The sequence below is a fragment of the Armigeres subalbatus genome, chromosome 3 (genome assembly GCF_024139115.2).
Source record: "Armigeres subalbatus isolate Guangzhou_Male chromosome 3, GZ_Asu_2, whole genome shotgun sequence".
Lineage (NCBI taxonomy): Eukaryota > Metazoa > Arthropoda > Insecta > Diptera > Culicidae > Armigeres > Armigeres subalbatus.
This window is the reverse complement of record NC_085141.1, coordinates 50,301,383-50,325,153: the sequence shown is the minus strand read 5'-3', so window position 1 is coordinate 50,325,153 and position 23,771 is coordinate 50,301,383. Positions and strand designations below refer to the sequence as shown.

Sequence of the window (23,771 nt, the reverse complement as noted above, 5' to 3'; positions counted from 1 at the left end):
GACTTCCCGGCTGTAGTGGCAACTCGCCAAATCTGGCCAAAGCTTCACAGGACCTTTATGGGCTTTATGAAAGGTTCGACCGCGGTTTTTTGAGACATTCCTCCTTGTACAGCTTCGAGTCCATCGTCTTATTCGTCACAAACACTTAGGTCTATGTCCCACAGTTGCATATCCCTTGCCAAAATCATCCAGTTTTTTTGGCAAGTTTATCCAAAAATCAAACTTAAACTTTGCAGGAACTACTCCTCGTGCCGTCACCATGTAGAATTTTTGGCTAGGAAGCTGTCCGAAATCCATTTTGACGTAGGTTCCATCGTCGATGACAGGATTATCAACGTGGGTGTGCAGACTTTTTTTTCTCCTTTCGGATTCCATCTGGAATAATTTTTGACACGCTGCACGAAACTTCGTGAAATTTATATCACAGCAAGTGGGCGCCTAGGTAGACAAACCGCTGTAAAAGAATTCTTGCAGCGGTCACTTTCCGTGCCGCTGCAATACAATAAATGATTCCGGATTCTAAATGGACATAGCTTTATAAATGTACAATTTGTTATAATATTAATGAATTATTCTAATTATTAGTTATTTTTTAATTACAATTAAATAAATATATCAAAATCAACAAAAGAGAGAGAGAAATCTTTCTATATTTAATTTAATCTAACAAATTTATATATGTATGTTCAATTCATATGAAATTATTGAAGTAAAGGAAAAAATGTCAAGTTTCCAAAGACCAGCTTTGGAGTAAATCCGTAACGTAACGTATTAGATTTTTTTTAAATCAATCACGTAGAGATGTGAAAATTTATGTTGAAGTCCATAAACTCGTATGGCATTGTTTTCTGGTAAAACTCAAAATCAAAATCATTTTGATACCGTCATTGGGGGTGACAAAGAATCAAATGGGGTTGAAAATAGGTCACTGCCAACAACTTAAAATGTTTTTAGTAGCAAGAAAACTAATTAACCATAAGAGTCGTTTTCCAACGATTTTGTTATCGACCTCTTGGCTGCCAGTAACAGCGATAACTCATTCTTAACTCATCGTCACCCCCGATGGCGGTATTTGAATCGATCTTCGTTTTTAATAGTTTTCAAATAAATATAAACGGCTAGATTTAATGAATTTCTAACATTCATAATTTATCAAATTCTACAAAGGCATTTTGTTTTTTGGAAGATTTTTCTACATTTAAATGTGTTACAAACAATAAACAAAACGCATAAGAAACTACTTTATATGTTTTCAATTTGCAAAATTAAATTACAAAATTTGTGTAATACTTTGTGTAATATAAAGTAGATATTTAAAAAAACATTAAAAACAAGACAAAAATATTACATAATCATTACGGTGGCTCAAATAAGTATGGGAAAAACTTTTTTCATTTTTTTTATGGGCCGCCCTCTTATTTGGTTCTATTTGATGCCCTGATGCTCTGGACAAAATTTTAGCCAAATCGGTCAACGTTTGGGCGGTGCTAAACTTGTTGGAAGTTTATATGCAAAAATGTATACAGAAACATCCAAAAAGAGTAAATTGCAGCTGAACTACACAACTTACGGTGAAGAACTTTGATACTCCTTCAGATCTTGGGGAATTTAATACAGAATGTTATGCAGAAAACCGCGAGAAGATTAGAGTTTGCCCGGCTAAGTTATTAGCATTTCTCTGAAGAGGGGTTTGAGCAAATTTAGTTTCTTTTACCTTGGAAAAGAAATAAATTCACCCCTACATCACTCCAGTAAAATGCTAATATCTTTGCGTAATAAACTCTAATCTTCTCGCGGTTTTCAGCATAACATTCTGTATTTAATTCTACAAGAGCTGAATGAGTTTCATGGTTCTTGATCATAAATTGTGCCGTCCAACTGCAAATCACTGTTTTCGGATGTTTCTGCATATATTTTTCCATTTAAACTTCCAACGAGTTTAGCACCGGCCAAACGTTGACCGATTTGACTGAAATTTTGTCCAGAGCATCAGGGCATCAAATAGAACCGAATAAGAGGGCGGCCCATCAAAAAATTTAAAAAAGTGTTTTTTGAGCCACCCTAATAATCATATTACATCCTCAATATATAAATCTCAATAATATTTACTCGCTATATGATATTTGATAAATTTGATTGACGACATCACCAACACCATCGAAAAGATGTGTTAGCAGTCAAAAAGTTGCACCCAAACCGTTCGTATTTGTGGTGGCAAATGTTGCACCGCCGGTGTACACCGTTCGGAATAAACGAAAACGACATTATTGTACCGTGACTAGGCGTACTGCCCATGATCGCTTATTTGTAACACTCGCATTTTTGTTCATTTTGTAAAAAGCATGTGAATCGTTCCGAGAGCTTAATTGAGCATCAAATGACCAGATATTATTGAATTGCCTGCCTGGAATTGAACATATTTGCCCACACATAACTCCGGTCGAAACAAATCTCCAAACAATACTTGAGTCGCTTTCAAAGGCATCTTCTTTAGGAATAAAAAAAACTGCAACAAAATAATATTAGCTGCTATTTCTCAGAGATTCCCATGGTCTCAGAAACCTTCCGAAAAGCAGGTGGCATGTTGCTTTCCATCATCACTACCCAGAAGACATCTAAACTTGACATTAAATAATTCTGGTTCCAATTGCTCATTTTATTGTACTTTTGAAAAGGCAAATAATACCTCAGATTAAAATTAGTCCACTGGTCTTACAAATGGCTCTATGGACGCCGCCAATGTTACAAAAAAAGTCTGTTAAATACTTTTGAATTAAGTTGAAATAAACTGATATAAGGAAATGTGTACATGCTTGCACTGCTCGAACGTCAACTTCTATTAAAAAATGTTGATTGACAAAAAAGCTGGTTTCAAACGATACATGGATAGGGTAAATGACCCAATAGTGGAGGCAATAAGTACGCACAATCACTGTTTGATCACTTACATCAAGCGATACTGCATTTCACTTACCTTGGAGGTGTATCCAAAAGTCCATAAAAACTATTGCGAAATATATTCTGGTCGCAACGTAAACTATCACTGCTGCCTAAAATCCATCCTCCAACTATTGGTGCAAAGGCCAGACAAAAATAATGTATTTGAGTATAATTTACCGATTTCAAAGATATTGCTAGACTGTTTTCGTTTATATTGTATGCTGACAGTTCAACTAATTGACTACCAATGTAGGTTGCTATGTTTAATCTGTAGATTTACCATAAATTACACTACCGCAACCATAGGAGCATCCACGACTATTGGAACTGTTACCCATGACCTATGCATTGAAAAAAGAAAACATGAAAACATTGTTTTCACATAAATACAAAATAAATACCAGGTGGGGGAAAATGCTTATCTAATCTTCCGTTCAATTGCATCTTATAGTGCAGCGGTTCTCAACCTGGGGTACATGTACCCCTGGGGGTACCTACGCTGGCCCTAGGGGGTACCTCGGACACAAATGCGTAATGGCGGACGTATTACAATTCCAATCAAAACTCATTGATATAGTTTTGATAATTATGTATTTTTATTTCAAAAATTTATATTGTACATAATATGCAATGCGATCAATAAATCCCAATTGAATTCTGCCTTCCACAACCAGCACAATGTATGTATAAAGGGCTGCGGAACAAAAGATCGAATGAGCAAAACGTCGAATGAACAAAATGATTTTTTTTTTCACTAATGCTCGGTTGCTTCGTTGCAAGAGGATTAGAAGCATCCTTCTACGCATCTCGGAAGCCTTCTTCCAAGCAGCAGAAGGATTTCTTACAAGAGGCTCGAAAGCCTCCTGGGCACTTCAGAAGCCTCCTTTCAAGTGATTAGGTTACCTCAAGTGATTAGGCTCAAGAGGCTCGTAAGCCTTCTTTCAAGAGGCTCGGAAGCCTCATTTTAAGAGGCATGGAAACCTCCTTTCAAGAGATGCGGTAGCCTCCTCTCAAGAGGCTCGAAAGCCTTTTTCAAGAGGTTCAGAAGCCTCCTTTCAAGTGGCTGAAAAGCCTCTTTCCAAGAAGCTCCGAAGCCTATTTTCAAGACGATCGGAAGCCTCCTTTCAAGAGGCTCAAAAATACCTTTTAGGAGGCCCAAAAGCCTCCTTTCAAGAGGCTCGGAAGCCTCCCTTTCAAGAAGCTCAAAAGACTTCTTTTCTAGAGGCTCAAAAGCATCCTTTTCTAGAGGCTCAAATGCCTCCTTTCAATATCTTTTCAAGAGGCTCGGAAGCCTCCTTCCAATATCTTTTCAAGAGGTTCGGAAGCCTCTTTTGAAGATGCTCAGAAGCCTACTTTCAAGAGGCTCAGAAGTCTTCTTTCAAGAGGCTCAAAAACCTCCTTCCAAGAGGCTCGAAAGGCTCCTTTCAAGAGGCTTGGAAGCCTCATTTCAAGAGGCTCAAAAGCATCCTTTCAAGAGGCTCAAAAGCCTCCTTCTAAGAGGCTCGGAAGCGTCCTTTCAAGAGGCTCGGAAGCCTTCTTTCAAGAGGCTCGGAAACCTCCATTCAAGAGGCTCGGAAGCCTCCTTTCAAGAGGCTCAAAAATCCCTTTCAAGAGACTCAAAAGCCTCCCTCTAAGAGGCTCTAAAGTGTCCTTTCAAGAGGCTCGGAAGCCTTCTTTCAAGAGCCTCGGAAGGCTTACAAGAGGCTCAGAAGCCTCCTTTCAAGAGGCTCAAAATCCTTCTTTCAAGAGGCTCGGAAGCTTCCTTTCAATATCCTTCCAAGCGACCCAGAAGCCTCCTTTTAAGAGGCTCAGAAGTCTCCTTTAAATAGACTCAAAAGCTTCCTTCCAGACTTATAAGCCTTCTTTCAAGAGGCACAAAAGCACTCGATCCGCAGTGCGATCCTCTCGTTTAATAAACAATGTGCACTCGCTTGGCTGTGGGTATACAATAGTAAAAGCACATGTGGAGATTGGACAAATCAAGCATCCGAAAGATATTCAATTTGCAAAAAAGAGAGCTAACCGCGGTGGAGGTTGGTACTCGGATTCTGATGGCTTTTCCGCAAACGTGACCTTTAAGTGGTCTTGTTGTGTAGGGGTTATCATGCCTATCTAGAGAGTAGGAGGTTGAGGGTTCGAGTCCCTCCAAGACACGTGGATTCTTTTTCGCAAATTTCATATCAATTTGTCCATTTCGAAACATATGCTGTGCATATGCACAGCCAAGATATTTAACAAAAAAAAAATTATTTTATTTTTATTTTTTGCCATCGAATGATTAGGAGCTTATTTTCAGCATCACATAATGCAAGAGAGGGTAAAAACTCTGCGTTGTATATAACAGATGGTTTAGGAGGGTAATGAACACCCTATCATTTGCTTTAGCGGTGTAATCGATGTTTTTATAGCATGGACAGTTTGTCCAATCGAGAGAACAATAATTAATTATAATGTTAATTATAATAATTAATGTTATTTCGAGCTTGAGCCGTTGGTTTAGACGGAGGCAAACTTGGTGTTGAAGTTGATTCTTTTATTTCATATCGCGAATAGTAGTCCAATCGATCAATCGTTAAAAAGATAATTATCTTATATATCTATCCAGCTTTCCACGCTCGGTAATGGCGGCTTGTCAGTATGTAAAAATCAATCGGTCACTGTACTTTTTGACACTAGCTGGAGGAAAACTCACTGGCGAAAAGGCTTTTTTTCCCTTCCCCTCACCCAGGAACGCCAGTGAGCTTTCCTCCAGCTAGTGTCAAACAGTACAGTGACCGATTGATTTTTACACAGCGAAAAGCCGCCATTACCAAGCGTGGAAAGCTGGATAGTGTTCGGTTAACACAAGGAGGTCCCCGATTCGGTGCATTGTTGCACTTTCGTGTGGAGCATAGTTGTAACGTGTCGTTTATTGCGATGTCGATCCCGTATCTATGACGCCTTTTCTGGAACAAATCATTTCAGCATTAGCATTAGCATTGAGCAATTCGCACAAATTCGTAGGTGGTACAAGCCAAGACTATTGTATGAGAGTAGCATCACTTTTCATCCGTTACCACAGATATTGATTTGGGACTAATCACTATATCTTAGATGGAAGCAATGCACTCTCCAATAGTCGAGATCTGTCCTGGCCACGTCCTTGCGAATGCTGAGGAAGGGGAAGGATGGTTAGTTGGACACCTACTTAAGAAAGATGCAGAGAACTCTACGACCTCTCATAGGTGCCACGGGAGGTTTTGGGATTGTATGGAAGGTTATAACAGTAGGAATCGTTTTGGTAGAACGTGAAACACAGCAAGAACTAAGATAGAAATACAAAGTAGGAAAGGGACGAGCCTGGAATTGAACCCACGACCTCCTGCTTATAAGGCAGAAGCGGTAGCCATTAGACCACCGAGTTCGTCTTTTTCTGGAACAAATAATTTTATACAAAAATGTACATGTTAATAATTCATTCTAGTTCTCAAATCTTTTGGTAGATACTTCTGGAGACTGTCAAGGCGGCGGGAGGGACATTACCTATGAGTGGCAGCGGCGGCTCTGCTATTTTATGTTTTCGAATAAAACCAACGTGATCATACTGATCCCAAACTGCACGTACCACAAACTCCTCTCAAAAGTTTCCAAACAATTATAAACTCTATCATATCAATTCCAAACTGCCTGACCATCTATCATGTCTATAAGGCTGTGAACCATTCCACCGATTCGTTTAACTTTTAGTTAAAATTTGCCACTTCGATGGTTATTTTCCCATCGTGGTTAACATTTTACTCCGAAGCCGACCCATTTGAGTTTTGACAGATTGATAGTTATTCGGAACGAAATGAATTTGGCGCCAATTTTCTCGCGAACAAAGTTTACTATTGAACTGTCAAATCTAACCATGCTCCCGAGCAGGCTTATTTTTAACCACGACGAAATAACCATCGAACTGTCAAATTTTAACTAAAAGTTAAACGAATCGGTGGAATGGTTCACAGCCTAAATACAGCCGTTTCTCTTTCTACAAACAACTATCCTCTAATAAATAGGTTCTGTAACAGTCACTACACTCTTAATTTTTTTTTTTCACCGGGATCTCAGCAATTTGTTTAACTTTTACCGAGATTTGCACAGCCGAGCCCCAGCAAACATGTTTTTTGCTGAGATATCTGTCAAAGTTGCTAAAAATCAGCAAATAATTTGCCGAAACCCAGCTAACAAACCTAAGTTTTGACGGGATATTAGTTTTTTATTTTGCTGGGCACACGGCTGTGCGGATTTTGCAGAGCTGCAGAAATAAAAACTTAGTGTGTAGAGCCGGAAGCGGACGACAAGCCGCTGCACACTTTCCTTTCTCTTTTTCAATCCGGACTCATTACTTCCTCTCCAGCCAACTCCAGCAAACTGGTTTGTTTTGAAGTGACACACCTTACCACTAAGTTTACAATTTACTAACCCCTTATGAATTCCCAATATTCTTGATTTATCACTACTCGGGGTTATGAGAAAACCATATTTTACAAAAGTGGAAACTATTTTTGGATTGTTTTATATTGTCATAAAAAGATGTTTAATAAATTCTGAAAACTTCTTGAGCTTGAGCTTGAGCTTGAGCTTGAGCTTGATTGACTGCTCGTAGTTGCTACTCCATTATGACCAGATCAGCTGTTCTTGCACAGGGAACCAACAGATGTTTGCTTGGGACTAGCACACATCTTCAATGTACAAGTACTGGTGATCTCATTTGTTAGGTCATACTGGCGCCTGCCACGTCAGAATGCAAGTCAATGTAGGGAAGGGGGAGGAAATGATGATGCAATCACTCGCCCACTGCAAGCCGAATATACCTCTGCACTTGCCACGAGTTCATGCGGAATTTGTTGGAATTTCTTGGTTAGGTTGGAGAGGCAGAGGTCCGTCTTGGTTAACGAGCTGCCAATGTGATAGATAGGAGAAGGTAACTGATGGAATTTCTAATTGGATGTAGGAAGCGAGCTCTATAAGTTCATTTCCAATTCTAGCAGATTAATGTTAGAATGCTCAAATTGAAGGTATAGGAATAGTAATGGAAACGGTATGGAAGTCCATTTCCAGTTCTAGCGATTGCTAGAACATGAGAAATAAAGAGAAATATACAAAGTAGGAGAATGGAACGGACCTGGGATTGAAATTCACGACCTCCTGCGTATGAGGCAGAAGCAGTAGCCATATGACTACCAAGCCCGCCTCGAAACAAGAGAGACCACGCACTGAACTGATTAATTTTATTACCGGCCGCGCAATGCAGAACACAATATTTCGTCCTACCACGCGATCGTTCTGCTGTCCGAAACATGAGAGATCACGCACTGAACTAATTATTTTTATTACCGGCCGCGTAATACAGAACACAATAATTCGGCCGACCGCGCGATCGTTCTGCTGTCCGAAACAAGAGAGATCACGCACTGAACTGATTATTTTTATTACCGGCCGCGCAATGCAGAACACAATAATTCGGCCGACCGCGCGATCGTTCTGCTGTCCGAAACATGAGAGATCATGCACTCAGTTTAATAAATTCTGAAAACTTCTTGTTTAAAAACCTTTTTAACCTTCTGTCTGTGCTGAAAAGAACCCAAATTAATCCACCTAGCGCTGACGATGCCCTTCTCGATTCAATCGTTTGATTTCGCCTTAGTGTGATACACATCATAAATAATTGCCCTCATTACGGCTCTTGCAAATGCTGTATAGCGAATCAACCAACCAACCTTATACTGTTCAACATACCATTTTCTTCGTAACTTTTGAACGCAATGGCCGATCGTGATTATAGTCAATAGTAAATAATCAACTGTAGTTATTTAATTGGCTCAGATAAATTGTTAACTTTTAATTAAGCATATTAAACATTCAAATGTAAATATTTAAAATAGCCCTAAAATATTTTTTTGGAAACCTATAATACGTGTACTTAATCAAGATTTTCATTAAAAAATATTTGTTTTTTAAAACTGTATTTTCCAATTCTGACTCAAGTGTCAAGTCTTTTGTTGGACTATAGTTTAACAGTTTGCGGGGTTATTTAGAGGGGAAAAGGTATAATAGCGGTTAAATTAATGGGTGCTCATCGTGCCCCGGGTGGTGATCTTGCCCCGTCCTCCCTTATCTCTACCCTATTTTCAAGTACAGTCGGCTCTCTCTGTAATCCCGATGTTCCATATCTTGATATCTCTCATCTCCATATATCCTGGGTTTTCTCGGTCCCTTTAATCCACATACATTTATGTTTTCTACATCTCGATTACATCCAAATTACGATACCCTTCTATCTTGATGTGTTCTGGTATTATTTGGCTCATGATTCACTCTCCCTATCACTTGCACTGGCTGCAGCTTCTGTAATTTGGTGAGGTACCGCTTGGCGCAAGAACAATAGCCTTTCAGAACAATGGTTTGACTGCTTTTACATCGTGTGGTGCCCCACTTCTATCACTGCTCTCTATGCCGATATATTATGATTCAAATTTCTAGGCTTCTAGGCTATCTTTGGACAATTACAGGCACATTCAAAACATGAAAGGACATTTCTGCCTACAATTGCATATTTGTCCCAATTTCCAGCATAGATGGGACTGAACAACAGGCTTTTTTCTATCTAGCATCCCATTTCAATGTTTCCTCCATTCATCAACCTTCCTTTATCTCGATAATCCCATCGAGATATTGTTCCACCGGTAGTTAACGAGATGCAACACCCTTCAAAAACTACGTAAATTGTATTTCTCCTCCGACTGTATATGGATTGTACTTCAAAATTGGATGATGTGCTACATTCACCATATCTAATGTAGTGGTGGCCTAGTGGTAAAGCATAAGTCTGGTAACCGATGTATATGTAGTTCGAATCCCAAATAGTCGAACCCCTTGTTTTTTTTCTCAATTGTCATCGAATAAACTATCTAATTGTGGGTAAAGTGAGGTTTACTGAACTGACCTACCGAGTGTTTAGGGTTCCGTTTATACTTTTTTTCGTATCAACCTTACTACTAATGCGGCTGGTCGTGTCATCAAGAATTATCAAACAATAATAAATTATTTTATTTCAATTGTTTATTTATTTCTTCCATTACTTATATCTAATCGAACAGAAACTGTATATAATATGTATACTATGATAAACTATGGAACTTCTTCGGAAATTCATTTTTGAGACGTATAAGAAAACCGCAAACTAGGATAAACTATAGAATTTCTTCGAAACTTCAGTGGTTAGACTTTTCATAAGACGCAAACTAGGATAAACTATAGAATTTCTTCGAAATTTTAGTGGTTGGACTTTTTATAAATCGCAAACTAGGATAAACTATAGAATTTCTTCGAAATTGCAGTGGCACTATCTTTGAGACATCCGGCAAAACAATTCAGAAGTCGATTTGGACAACAATCGACGTTTCATGCTTCTAAAGGATAAACTAGGATAAACTATAGAATTTCTTCGAAATTTCAGTGGATGAACTTTTTATCAAACGCAAACTAGGATAAACTATAGAATTTCTTCGAAATTGCAGTGGCACTATCTTTGAGACATCCGGCAAGACAATTCAGAAGCTGTTTTGGACAACAATCGACGTTCCATGCTTCTACAGGATAAACTAGGATAAACTATAGAATTTCTTCGAAATTTCAGTGGTTAAACTTTTGAAAGACGTAAACTAGGATAAACTATAGAATTTCTTCGAAATTGCAGTGGCATCATCTTTGAGACATCCGGCAAGACAAGCATTTGGACAACAATCGACGTTTCATGCATCTACAGGATAAACTAGGATAACTATAGAATTTCTTCGAAATTTCAGTGGTTAGACTTTTTCCAAACGCAAACTATCGCAAATTCGCGTTTATTTCGCTGATAAAATCGCAAACTAGGATAAACTATAGAATTTCTTCGAAACTACAGTGGTATTGTATCTCTGTTGAATTCCCAAAAAACGAATTTCTAAAACATATCCGAAATCGCAGAGTGTTGGTGCATGAAACCGGCTCAAACAGCCGGCCGCAGATGTAGAAGTTATTGAAATTATTGAAACTACAGTGGTTCAGACAATCTTATGCACGGCGGCGATAAAACAACGTGACGTTTATAGCAGAACCCTTCTCTACTGAAGGGCCGCAAAAAACGAATTTCTAAAACATATCCGAAATCAAAGTGGTTTGGCATTTTGTTATCGCAAATATTCTAAAACGACCTAGTTTTGAAGACATCCGCAGAGATCATTTTATAAAGACTTTGCCCCTTTTTCAAGGGGCGTAAAAACGAATTTCTAAAACATATCCGAAATCAAAGTGGTGTGGTATTTTGTTATCGTAAATATTCTAAAACGACCTAGTTTTGAAGACATCCGCAAGGATCATTTTATAAAGACTTTGCCCCTCTATTGAGGAGCGTAAAAAACGAATTTCTAAAACATATCCGAAATCAAAGTGGTTTGGTATTTTGTTATCGCAAATATTCTAAAACGACCTAGTTTTGAAGACATCCGCAAGGATCATTTTATAAAGACTTTGCCCCTTTTTCAAGGGGCGTAAAAAACGAATTTCTAAAACATATCCGAAATCAAAGTGGTTTGGTATTTTGTTATCGCAAATATTCTAAAACGACCTAGTTTTGAAGACATCCGCAGAGATCATTTTATAAAGACTTTGCCCCTCTATTGAGGGGCGTAAAAAACGAATTTCTAAAACATATCCGAAATCAAAGTGGTTTGGTATTTTGTTATCGTAAATATTCTAAAACGACCTAGTTTTGAAGACATCCGCAGGGATTCTTTTGTAAAAAGACTTTGTCCCTCCTTCGAGGGACGCAAAAAACGAATTTCTAAAACATATCCGAAATCAAAGTGGTTTGGTATTTTGTTATCGCAAATATTCTAAAACGACCTAGTTTTGAAGACATCCAAAAGGATCATTTTATAAAGACTTTGCCCCTCTATTGAGGGGCGTAAAAAACGAATTTCTAAAACATATCCGAAATCAAAGTGGTTTGGTATTTTGTTATCGTAAATATTCTAAAACGACCTAGTTTTGAAGACATCCACAAGGATCATTTTATAAAAAGACTCTGTCCCTCCTTCGAGGGACGTAAAAAACGAATTTCTAAAACATATCCGAAATCAAAGTGGTGTGGTATTTTGTTATCGCAAATATTCTAAAACGACCTAGTTTTGAAGACATCCGCAAGAATCATTTTAAAAAGACTTTGCCCCTCTTTCGAGAGGCGTAAAAAACGAATTTCTAAAACATATCCGAAATCAAAGTGGTTTGGTATTTTGTTATCGCAAATATTCTAAAACGACCTAGTTTTGAAGACATCCGCAAGGATCATTTTATAAAGACTTTGCCCCTCTTTCGAGAGGCGTAAAAAACGAATTTCTAAAACATATCCGAAATCAAAGTGGTTTGGTATTTTGTTATCGCAAATATTCTAAAACGACCTAGTTTTGAAGACATCCGCAAGGATCATTTTGTAAAGACTTTGCCCCTCTATTGAGGAGCGTAAAAAACGAATTTCTAAAACATATCCGAAATCAAAGTGGTTTGGTATTCTGTTATCGTAAATATTCTAAAACGACCTAGTTTTGAAGACATCCGCAAGGATCATTTTGTAAAGACTTTGCCCCTCTATTGAGGGGCGTAAAAAACGAATTTCTAAAACATATCCGAAATCAAAGTGGTTTGGTATTTTGTTATCGTAAATATTCTAAAACGACCTAGTTTTGAAGACATCCGCAAGGATCATTTTATAAAGACTTTGCCCCTCTATTGAGGGGCGTAAAAAACGAATTTCTAAAACATATCCGAAATCAAAGTGGTTTGGTATTTTGTTATCGCAAATATTCTAAAACGACCTAGTTTTGAAGACATCCGCAAGGATCATTTTATAAAGACTTTGCCCCTCTATTGAGGAGCGTAAAAAACGAATTTCTAAAACATATCCGAAATCAAAGTGGTTTGGTATTTTGTTATCGCAAATATTCTAAAACGACCTAGTTTTGAAGACATCCGCAAGGATCATTTTATAAAGACTTGGCCCCTCTTTCGAGAGGCGTAAAAAACGAATTTCTAAAACATATCCGAAATCAAAGTGGTTTGGTATTTTGTTATCGCAAATATTCTAAAACGACCTAGTTTTGAAGACATCCGCAGAGATCATTTTATAAAGACTTTGCCCCTTTTTCAAGGGGCGTAAAAAACGAATTTCTAAAACATATCCGAAATCAAAGTGGTGTGGTATTTTGTTATCGCAAATATTCTAAAACGACCTAGTTTTGAAGACATCCGCAAGGATTCTTTTGTAAAAAGACTTTGTCCCTCCTTCGAGGGAGGCAAAAAACGAATTTCTAAAACATATCCGAAATCAAAGTGGTTTGGTATTTTGTTATCGCAAATATTCTAAAACGACCTAGTTTTGAAGACATCCGCAGAGATCATTTTATAAAGACTTTGCCCCTCTATTGAGGGGCGTAAAAAACGAATTTCTAAAACATATCCGAAATCAAAGTGGTTTGGTATTTTGTTATCGTAAATATTCTAAAACGACCTAGTTTTGAAGACATCCGCAAGGATTGTTTTGTAAAAAGACTTTGCTCCTCTATTGAGAGGCGTAAAAAACGAATTTCTAAAACATATCCGAAATCAAAGTGGTGTGGTATTTTGTTATCGCAAATATTCTAAAACGACCTAGTTTTGAAGACATCCGCAAGGATTCTTTTGTAAAAAGACTTTGTCCCTCCTTCGAGGGACGCAAAAAACGAATTTCTAAAACATATCCGAAATCAAAGTGGTTTGATATTTTGTTATCGCAAATATTCTAAAACGACCTAGTTTTGAAGACATCCGCAAGGATCATTTTATAAAGACTTTGCCCCTTTTTCAAGGGGCGTAAAAAACGAATTTCTAAAACATATCCGAAATCAAAGTGGTGTGGTATTTTGTTATCGCAAATATTCTAAAACGACCTAGTTTTGAAGACATCCGCAAGGATTCTTTTGTAAAAAGACTTTGTCCCTCCTTCGAGGGACGCAAAAAACGAATTTCTAAAACATATCCGAAATCAAAGTGGTTTGATATTTTGTTATCGCAAATATTCTAAAACGACCTAGTTTTGAAGACATCCGCAAGGATCATTTTATAAAGACTTTGCCCCTTTTTCAAGGGGCGTAAAAAACGAATTTCTAAAACATATCCGAAATCAAAGTGGTTTGGTATTTTGTTATCGCAAATATTCTAAAACGACCTAGTTTTGAAGACATCCAAAAGGATCATTTTATAAAGACTTTGCCCCTCTATTGAGGGGCGTAAAAAACGAATTTCTAAAACATATCCGAAATCAAAGTGGTTTGGTATTTTGTTATCGTAAATATTCTAAAACGACCTAGTTTTGAAGACATCCGCAAGGATCATTTTATAAAAAAGACTTTGTCCCTTTTTCGAGGGACGTAAAAAACGAATTTCTAAAACATATCCGAAATCAAAGTGGTGTGGTATTTTGTTATCGCAAATATTCTAAAACGACCTAGTTTTGAAGACATCCGTAAGAACCATTAAGTCAAAAGACTGCCCCTCTGTTGAGAGGCGTAAAAAACGAATTTCTAAAACATATCCGAAATCAAAGTGGTTTGGTATTCTGTTATCGCAAATATTCTAAAACGACCTAGTTTTGAAGACATCCATAAGTACCATTTTTTAAATTAAGACAGACTTTTAAGACTTTGCCCCTCTATTGAGGGGCTCAAAAAACGAATTTCTAAAACATATCCGAAATCAAAGTGGTTTGGTATTTTGTTATCGCAAATATTCTAAAACGACCTAGTTTTGAAGACATCCGCAAGGATCATTTTATAAAGACTTTGCCCCTTTTTCAAGGGGCGTAAAAAACGAATTTCTAAAACATATCCGAAATCAAAGTGGTTTGGTATTTTGTTATCGCAAATATTCTAAAACGACCTAGTTTTGAAGACATCCGCAAGGATTCTTTTGTAAAAAGACTTTGTCCCTCCTTCGAGGGACGCAAAAAACGAATTTCTAAAACATATCCGAAATCAAAGTGGTTTGATATTTTGTTATCGCAAATATTCTAAAACGACCTAGTTTTGAAGACATCCGCAAGGATCATTTTATAAAGACTTTGCCCCTTTTTCAAGGGGCGTAAAAAACGAATTTCTAAAACATATCCGAAATCAAAGTGGTTTGGTATTTTGTTATCGCAAATATTCTAAAACGACCTAGTTTTGAAGACATCCAAAAGGATCATTTTATAAAGACTTTGCCCCTCTATTGAGGGGCGTAAAAAACGAATTTCTAAAACATATCCGAAATCAAAGTGGTTTGGTATTTTGTTATCGTAAATATTCTAAAACGACCTAGTTTTGAAGACATCCACAAGGATCATTTTATAAAAAGACTCTGTCCCTCCTTCGAGGGACGTAAAAAACGAATTTCTAAAACATATCCGAAATCAAAGTGGTGTGGTATTTTGTTATCGCAAATATTCTAAAACGACCTAGTTTTGAAGACATCCGCAAGAATCATTTTAAAAAGACTTTGCCCCTCTTTCGAGAGGCGTAAAAAACGAATTTCTAAAACATATCCGAAATCAAAGTGGTTTGGTATTTTGTTATCGTAAATATTCTAAAACGACCTAGTTTTGAAGACATCCGTAAGAATCATTAAGTCAAAAGACTGCCCCTCTGTTGAGAGGCGTAAAAAACGAATTTCTAAAACATATCCGAAATCAAAGTGGTTTGGTATTCTGTTATCGCAAATATTCTAAAACGACCTAGTTTTGAAGACATCCATAAGTACCATTTTTTAAATTAAGACAGACTTTTAAGACTTTGCCCCTCTATTGAGGGGCTCAAAAAACGAATTTCTAAAACATATCCGAAATCAAAGTGGTTTGGTATTGTGTCGTCGTTAATTTAGGACGGCCTGATTCTTAAAACATTGGCAATGATCGTTCTTCTAAAATTACCAGGTTAACTGTCCTTCTGTATCAAGAGACGTAAAGAACATTTTCTTAAATCGTCTGAAAACAAGGTACCAAGTGTGTTATGGTTGGGGCCATGTTACCTCATGTCTCGATGACTCGCGAAACCCAAGCGGTGAAAGCATCCCATGCTGTGTGTGTGACTTCTCCAATCATACCGGCGCAGTCTTGTATGTCTGCGTGCTTGTAGCGCCTCGTCCGTTTCAAACCGTAATTTGACAGGGATTCAGATCTACCGGCAAAAGTTCAATCGGTGCCATAGAATATGCCTTTACTAATGCGAACATTCCTTAGGTCTTCTAGCTGCTGAGTTACCGACGATTGTATTCTATTTGAAGAAAGTAAAAAAGAAAAAAAACTAATTAGTATTGTACATTGATGATTTCTAAATGGTTGGTTCAAAATGGCTGACACTAATTCACATGTTTCGCTTTCTTCCTCGCTGCAAAACTAGAGTTCTAATATCAACTATTTTTAGTAAAAATGTTTCCTAAAAGCACTGTAAGCTCTATAATATTACCTAGTTTTAAAACCGCGGTGTACACTCTATGCTTTTGACACGAACACTACTAATATCCGGCAGATATGGCGTACGGCAGCCATTTTTGCAAATTTCAATCATACGGCGTGGCACGAAACTTCTCGAACTGTTTCCCCTAAATGTCGCACATATTGTGTTGAAAACGCCATAATCCAGCCGTTCCATAATCGATTTTCGTTCATTTATCGCTATTTTGTGAATTGAACGATGGATTCACAGGTTCCGGCTGCTTCACTTGCTATGCGTCATAATTTGATCAGCTGCTTCAGACACTTCACTTTTCTGGTTAAAATATATTCATTCGCCTTGTCTTCGATATACTTTTCTGTTCCGACACAAATCACTTCTATAATTCATCTTATATAATCATATCTCGATCACTACCATTATTTTCCCATAAATAGGAATGCATGGTCTCCTCTTAGAAGGATCTACTTTTCTACTGGCGATTGCACTGCAGCGCTCTAACTTCGTGATACACACGGCTTCACTGACGAAAAACGAATGATGCTGAATACGAACCCGAACGTGCTTTTTATTTCGTTTCCATCTGCTATTCGTATTCAGCAATCGTTACTGCAGCGGCAGCACGAACGTACCCACGGCGGTAGCACAACTACCAGTCTACCTACACCGACGAATCGATCGAAGCAAGCCACCGCCGTTGCCGCGCTGCATTGTCCAGCAGGCGGGTACGGATACGAAATCTTAACTAGGGATGTCCGTTGAACGTTCAACCGGTGTGAAGTTCCTACCTATGCTGATTCGGACAGTGGAAAATAAAGAATGCTTGAAGATTTCTAACAATCGATTTGATGTTTTTTTCATACGCTATTTTTGGATTTTTATTTTCTTTCTTTTTTATTTAATGGCAAACGAAAAAAGCACCGCTAATTTTAAAATGATTTACAAAATGATTGAATTCAAGGATCAAATTACCGATTCCTAGCGATAAGATTGAGTTAAATTTTGCCTCACAGCTCAAAATGGCATGCTTGATGCGGATCCCTGTTAACATTTCTTTGATTGATTAACCTAAATCTATGCAGCTGCTAATTCGATTACTGACATTAAGAAAATAAGTTTGTTCTGTTCAAGCAAGGCATTTTCCTAGACAAAAATAACGACAATTAGCTGGAGTTCAATGAAAACAGTTTGTTTGAACAGATAAGCATTACGCTTCAACGTACTTATCGCTGAATGTCTTAGAATGTAGACAAAAGATTAATATCAAAATGGCAATTTAAATCGCAAGATTCTCTATAGTCTATACTGATTTTTACCAGAAGAAATTTGCATTTCAGCAAGTTGAAATCAATAGCTGTATTACTTGTCAATTATTGTTGGATTATCCAAAGTAATTGTTTACGTTTTATCGCTATTCTCCGAAAAGAGTGCCAGTATATTTTTTTATTTTCTCTTAGTTAATATAATGAATAATACTCGATCTACGGAAACTTCATGCAGTGCTTCTTAAGGCGTGTTATGTGATAATCACAATTTTGTTCTCCCTTAAACCAGATCAATTGATTGCTTTTTCGAGTAGCCCCAATGTTGTAAGCAAGTCTCTTCTACTAATATGCAACGAAATTCAGTCATGTATGAGTTACTGCAACCAAATCGGTCTAATTTGTGTCGCAAGGGTTTTTTTTTATTAATAAAATAACTGTTTGAATTGTGACTCCTTTATGTGAAATCCATGCAAAAATGTAGAGTGAGCATTGGTTCACACTTAATTCTATTTACCGAGCTCGGTTATCAAATTACCGATTTCTCAACAGCTGAGCTCTCGGCAGTTACCTCAGTAAAAAGTTTGAAGACTTACCGAGGTCCCGGTTCTGCATGTCCGGTGGTGAAATGTCAATTATTACCGAGTTGTTCTGTACAAAATAACTGTGCGCTCGGTAAAAAATACTGAGGGATTCTGCAAAAAAGTAATGCGGACTTCGGTAATATTAGTAATAAAAGGAATGTAAAATAGTAAATAATAAAGCTATATTGAGAATTTTTGATTTTATTTATTATTTAATACATCCATTGAATACACACTATATAAATTCAATTACAATTTATTGTTCTGAACGGTTCAATCCAGCGATCGAAGCAGCGTCTGCAAAAACTGTCGGTACCAAGGTCGGTACGATTGTTGGTTATTGCGGGTCATTGTCTGGAACTTTATGAATATAAGTTAATATCAAACCAAATTTGCAAACTGGTAAAAGGGTAAAAGTTTCCTGATGGGTCATACAGGCAAAACATTTTTGAACTTACCTGAAACCGGAACCAAATTCGTACCAGCAGCACTAATAACGCACTGAATACAAAACACATGTATGCAAAACGGGCTGCAGAACTTTTTGCAAAAAAAAATATGGCGTCATGTCAAGCGGCACGTGTTTCGGAACTGAGTGCTCGCTATCTAATATACCGGGTATTCAGCAAAGCGCGTTGATTTTTACTGAGTTATCGGTTTATTTTTTGACAAGTACAGAATATTTTCTTACAACTGAGTTGATCGGTAATAAATATTACCGAAACTCAGTATTTAATTTTAAATTACTGAGAGATCGGCAAGAATTATTGCAAAACTCAGTAAAATCACCAAAATCAACTGAGCACTCAGTAAAAATCTTTTTTTACCGTATGAAATCGGTAAAAAATATTACCGAGCTGAAATTCTCGATTTAAGTGTGTTTAACATTTGGAAAATAAAGTCGTTTTGCTTCCGATAATAATGAACATCTTTATAGGTCATTGTTTCAACATTTTTGTGAAATATTTCCCAAAATTACCGTCTTTTCTGTTTATAAAATTTGCAGATTTTTTTATATACCTAGATGAAAATACTCTATTTACTCTAAATGATTGAATATTCTTTTTCACAGAAATGGCAATATATCTCTGCTTATTTTTGATGAATTCTTGATCTGCAGCCAGCGTTAGTTCTTGTTACTAGGAAAAATATGAAACATGATGAAAGTATACGTCACATAAAATGACAACCAGAAGGAAAAATGCATTTTCAATATACCCTCGGGAAACCCGGAACATCTCCGTTGGCCATGGATCGATCTGAGTATTAGAATAAGGATAGAAAACTAGAATAGTTTCTGATAGTTGATATTTTTCAATAGTTTTACTATTTGTACTCAAAATTAATTATATTTGCAGTCTAACTGAATCCTAAAGATGTGATAAATATTGCTTTTTGTTGTTGAAACAATTCGATGAAGTTTGAAGGAGCAAAGTTTGATGGTGCTCCACAGACACCATGGGCGGGAGAGGGTTGAAATTGAAAATACTTCTACGGCGCACGCATACCAGGAATGACAATATTATGAAACTAAGATGAACCTCCGATCTGTTTTCACTGGGTTCTAGTACTAATCATCCCATTTCTGGAAATCATTCGATCAAAATATTCTATCGGTGAAAACTTAAGAAAATTAGATTCTAAGATTTTACAGGGGTTGGACATAAAAATTGAGATAGGAAGAAAATTGTCGAAATTCAAATTAGCATAACTTTTCGTAAAATAATTCACTTTTGATAAAAATGAACCATTCGATGCTAAATGTTTTCTAGGTTTTACCTCAGATTAAATTTCATATCTGTCTGAAGATAGTGGAGATATTCCGGAATTCCGAGGTTGGTGGAAAATGCATTTATTCAACTGATGTGTCTCATTATTTGAGACGTAAGCTTTGAATATTGTTTATGCTTTCTTCAGGAACTCCGCAAGGAATTCTCAAATATATGGTCGTTTCCGTGGAATTGATTAAGGGAATATGAACAAATTGATAATCGAAATCATGGAAAGTCGTTTGTCAAGACGATGATTATAGAGATTTTCAGGATCTTAATGTGGACTGACTTCCTTAGAATATGTTGGGGGAATTGGTTAGTTTTGGAATCAATCGGAACCATGCAAATATGAATTGGGTATCGTATTTTTGATTTTGTTGAAGGGGAGCCAGAGTAACGCGACGAGCGATGCGACGCGATAGTGCTATTTGACAGCTTGTTATTCTTTAATGTGAGTCGCGTCGCATCGCATTTACTTTGGCTTGCCCCTAAGACGATGACGACGTAGAGATTTTATAGACCGTGAGATTGAATAGCCACTCTGTAACAGGTTTTCCGTGCTCCGGAATTGTGACAATTGGTTCAGGGAATATGACCAAATTGCTAACGGCACCTGGCAACTGATGATGATTAGTCAGTGAGTCTTACAGTCCTGAAAATCTAATCAAAACCAGGACAAGAAGTAATTACATACATACATATAACATAACTTGATATTAATAAATGATACTAGCCATTGATAAGTTACAATGACTGTGACACGACTTTATTAATTTATATGGAAGTTGCTGTGACCGAATTATCTGAATTGTGTTGATGGGATGATACGTACCTCAACCATGTTGTTAATGTGTACTATACTGCCGTCGTACGCATATCTGTTCCATGTTTGCTGGGATTTCCTATGTACATGGGACAATTATGCGTAGAACGGCAGTATATCCATATTATAATAACTGAATTAACATGCATTTGATATTCGTAGAACATGGTTGAGTTACTATTTCTGGTTATTTCCGTTATATGCAAAGCTCTCCCAATCCATAGATCATTGCAGTTGAAAGTATTGGATATTAAAGTGTTTTAAATGTATTCCTTCTTGTTCTAGTAGTTATCGTTTTCAAAATATGAAAGCTAATATTATATATTTTTGCAGGGTCTCGGTCAGTGTAAAGCTCTCAGCATAGCGATGATGATGCCGTTCTCGTGCCTTTGTAAGTGTTAGAAAGCATACAAGAAAGATCCAAAATATCACTGATAGGTTGATAGGTCTTTATTTTTGAATCAGTTTATACCCATTTTAAAATTTCACGTCGAATGCAATTTGTTTCGAGTTCATCGGATGAGTATAGATGCCAAAAAAAGTGATTTTTCTATACATTATTATTTTGGCCATAACTTTCAAGCCCATAGTCCAACGTATGGCGTATTTTCAATAGGAAATAATGGGGATGATGAATACCACCCTTTTCAAGCAAATCGGATAACACTAAGTTATTTCACGAAAAATTGAATTTCGACAATTTTTTCTTATCTCAACCTATATATCTAACCCCTGCAAAATCTTGAAATCTAATTTTCTTAAATTTTCACCGATAGAATATTTTGACCGCATGCTTTCCTGAAAGGGGATGATTATTACTAGAACTCTGTTAAAACAGATCGGAGGTTCATCTTAGTTTCATAATATTGTCATTCCTGGTATGCGTGCGGCGTTTTATAACTAGGGGGAATGACGGCTTTGGCAGGTTTTGTTCTATTATTGGCAGGGGGGTTTTTAATTACCGACTATGCTCAAATTTGGCCTAAACATTCTTTGCATATCAAAGAATATTGTCAGGGTGTCTACTCATCTGCAAAAACATTTTTCCATGTTTTTTCCAGGTGTTTTACATTAATTTCCAGGTAAAAGCAAACTTGCCATATATAGATTTTAACAGCAAAATAATCGATTCAAACAAGTAATTATTGCGAAAAACATTTAAAAAAAATTTGGTTGCCTCACAAAAACAATGTTGTAAATTACTTAAGAAATTCTTCCAGGAATTCTTTCGCAAGTTCACCTAGAAATTACTTCAGCCAATCAATCAAAAATTACTTCAGGAATCGCATGGGAAATTCCTCCAGAATACCTTTGAACATTTCTCCGGAAATGCTTATAGAAATTCTTTCAAAGAGGGAACTTTAAGAATTGCTTCAGAATTTCCCTTAGAACTTCCTCCAGGATTTCATTTGAAAATTTCTTCGCAAAACCTTTAGAAAACATCTCAAGGAATGGTTCCGGAAATTGCTTTAGAGATGCATTTGGCGATTCCTTTACGATTTTTTTTAAATTCCTTCTTTGGAAATTTGGTTAAAAATTCTTTCGGAAATTTCTTTGAATTTTATTTCAGCTGTTATTTTTTAAAAGAAACTTAAGAAATCCTGTTAAAGATTTGTTCCGGAAATATGTTTGTGAATTTCCTCAGGAATTCCTTCAGAACTTCTTGCGAGAACTCCTTTAGGAAATGTGTTGATGCAAAAATATAAGATTGCTTGGTCCATGACGTTAGGCGTAATACGACCTTTTTATGTCGTGGGATGTTTTTTGGGCATTTTATGCTTAACATCCTTTATGCCTAACGTTCTTATACCTGACACGGAGTATACCCGAGATTACTATTGTTGCTCTTGTTCGCGTGACCAACATCTAGTTTGTTTAGACCTAGCAGCCAAGGTAAGTGTCAAGCGGTCAATTTATATCCTATCCAGTATTTTGCGCTCCATAATGGCGGCAGAGTGAGTGCCTTTTGACATTCAAGAGGTAGAAAATATTTACATATTTTAATCAATGTAGGCCTAGATTAATTGAAAAACATTGGCACTCATCCGGTGTCTACAACAAACAAAATGTCAAATGTTTTCTATATAGTATACCCGTTTTCAAATATTTGATAACTTTCGCGTATATTTTTGAATTAATTTTATATTATTTTCTAGGAATATGTGCCACAACATTCCTCTACTTTAGCGTGGTGACAATGGAGATGCTACAAACTAAGAAATGAGTGTATATCAAACGATATCAAGCCATTCGTCCTGATATTTGTACATGAATCCACTTAACATATCTACTTTCATAGCAAATGCAACCAGCTGAAAACGTTAAAATGATAACCCGTGGTAGCAATATGCCAGTATACTAAACCCGTTAAATCACGAGTGTTAAATTGATCATTACGAGCTTACAACCACTTACAATCATTTAAAATCATAACTGCTCAAGGTGACAAGAATAGTACAATTCGGTTAGACTACCAGCAGTCTTATTACTCCACATCGATTTGCGGACTCCGGAGGATTTATGTAAGGGATTGATGAAACGGAATTGACTATTCGATTTATAAAAAAAAGCTTCCGTGAAATAGAACCAATAGTGGTTTGTACCACTAGAAGCGATCAATAAGTCCAGTGCGACGCTTAGATTGAAAATGTGTGAACAAATATCGATTCATAAAAGTTATTTGCGTTTTTTTGGGTCGTCTCCAGCTCTAACATCCTATGGCCAAGCTGTAAAATAAAAACAATTCTTTAACGAATGTCAGTATAAATGATTTGATGGACTTGACGAGTAGATACAATATTTATTCATGATAGCTCCGTGTAAGGTTATGGCTTCCAAATTCCTAGGAAATAAAAAAAAAATGT

At 36.8% G+C, this 23,771-nt stretch overlaps 1 protein-coding gene across 1 annotated transcript in view; it reads right to left on the bottom strand.

The window, feature by feature from the left end:
- Positions 1-17,467, bottom strand: part of LOC134219561 (extracellular sulfatase SULF-1 homolog) — a 236,813-nt gene extending 219,346 nt beyond the window's left edge. Inside the window, exons 1-2 of the mRNA XM_062698313.1 lie at positions 16,479-17,467; positions 16,042-16,286 (exon numbers count right to left, since the gene is read on the bottom strand). The gene's annotated coding sequence lies outside the window, so the exon portion shown is untranslated. The remainder of the gene's footprint in view (positions 1-16,041; positions 16,287-16,478) is intronic.
- Positions 17,468-23,771: the final 6,304 nt, after the last annotated feature.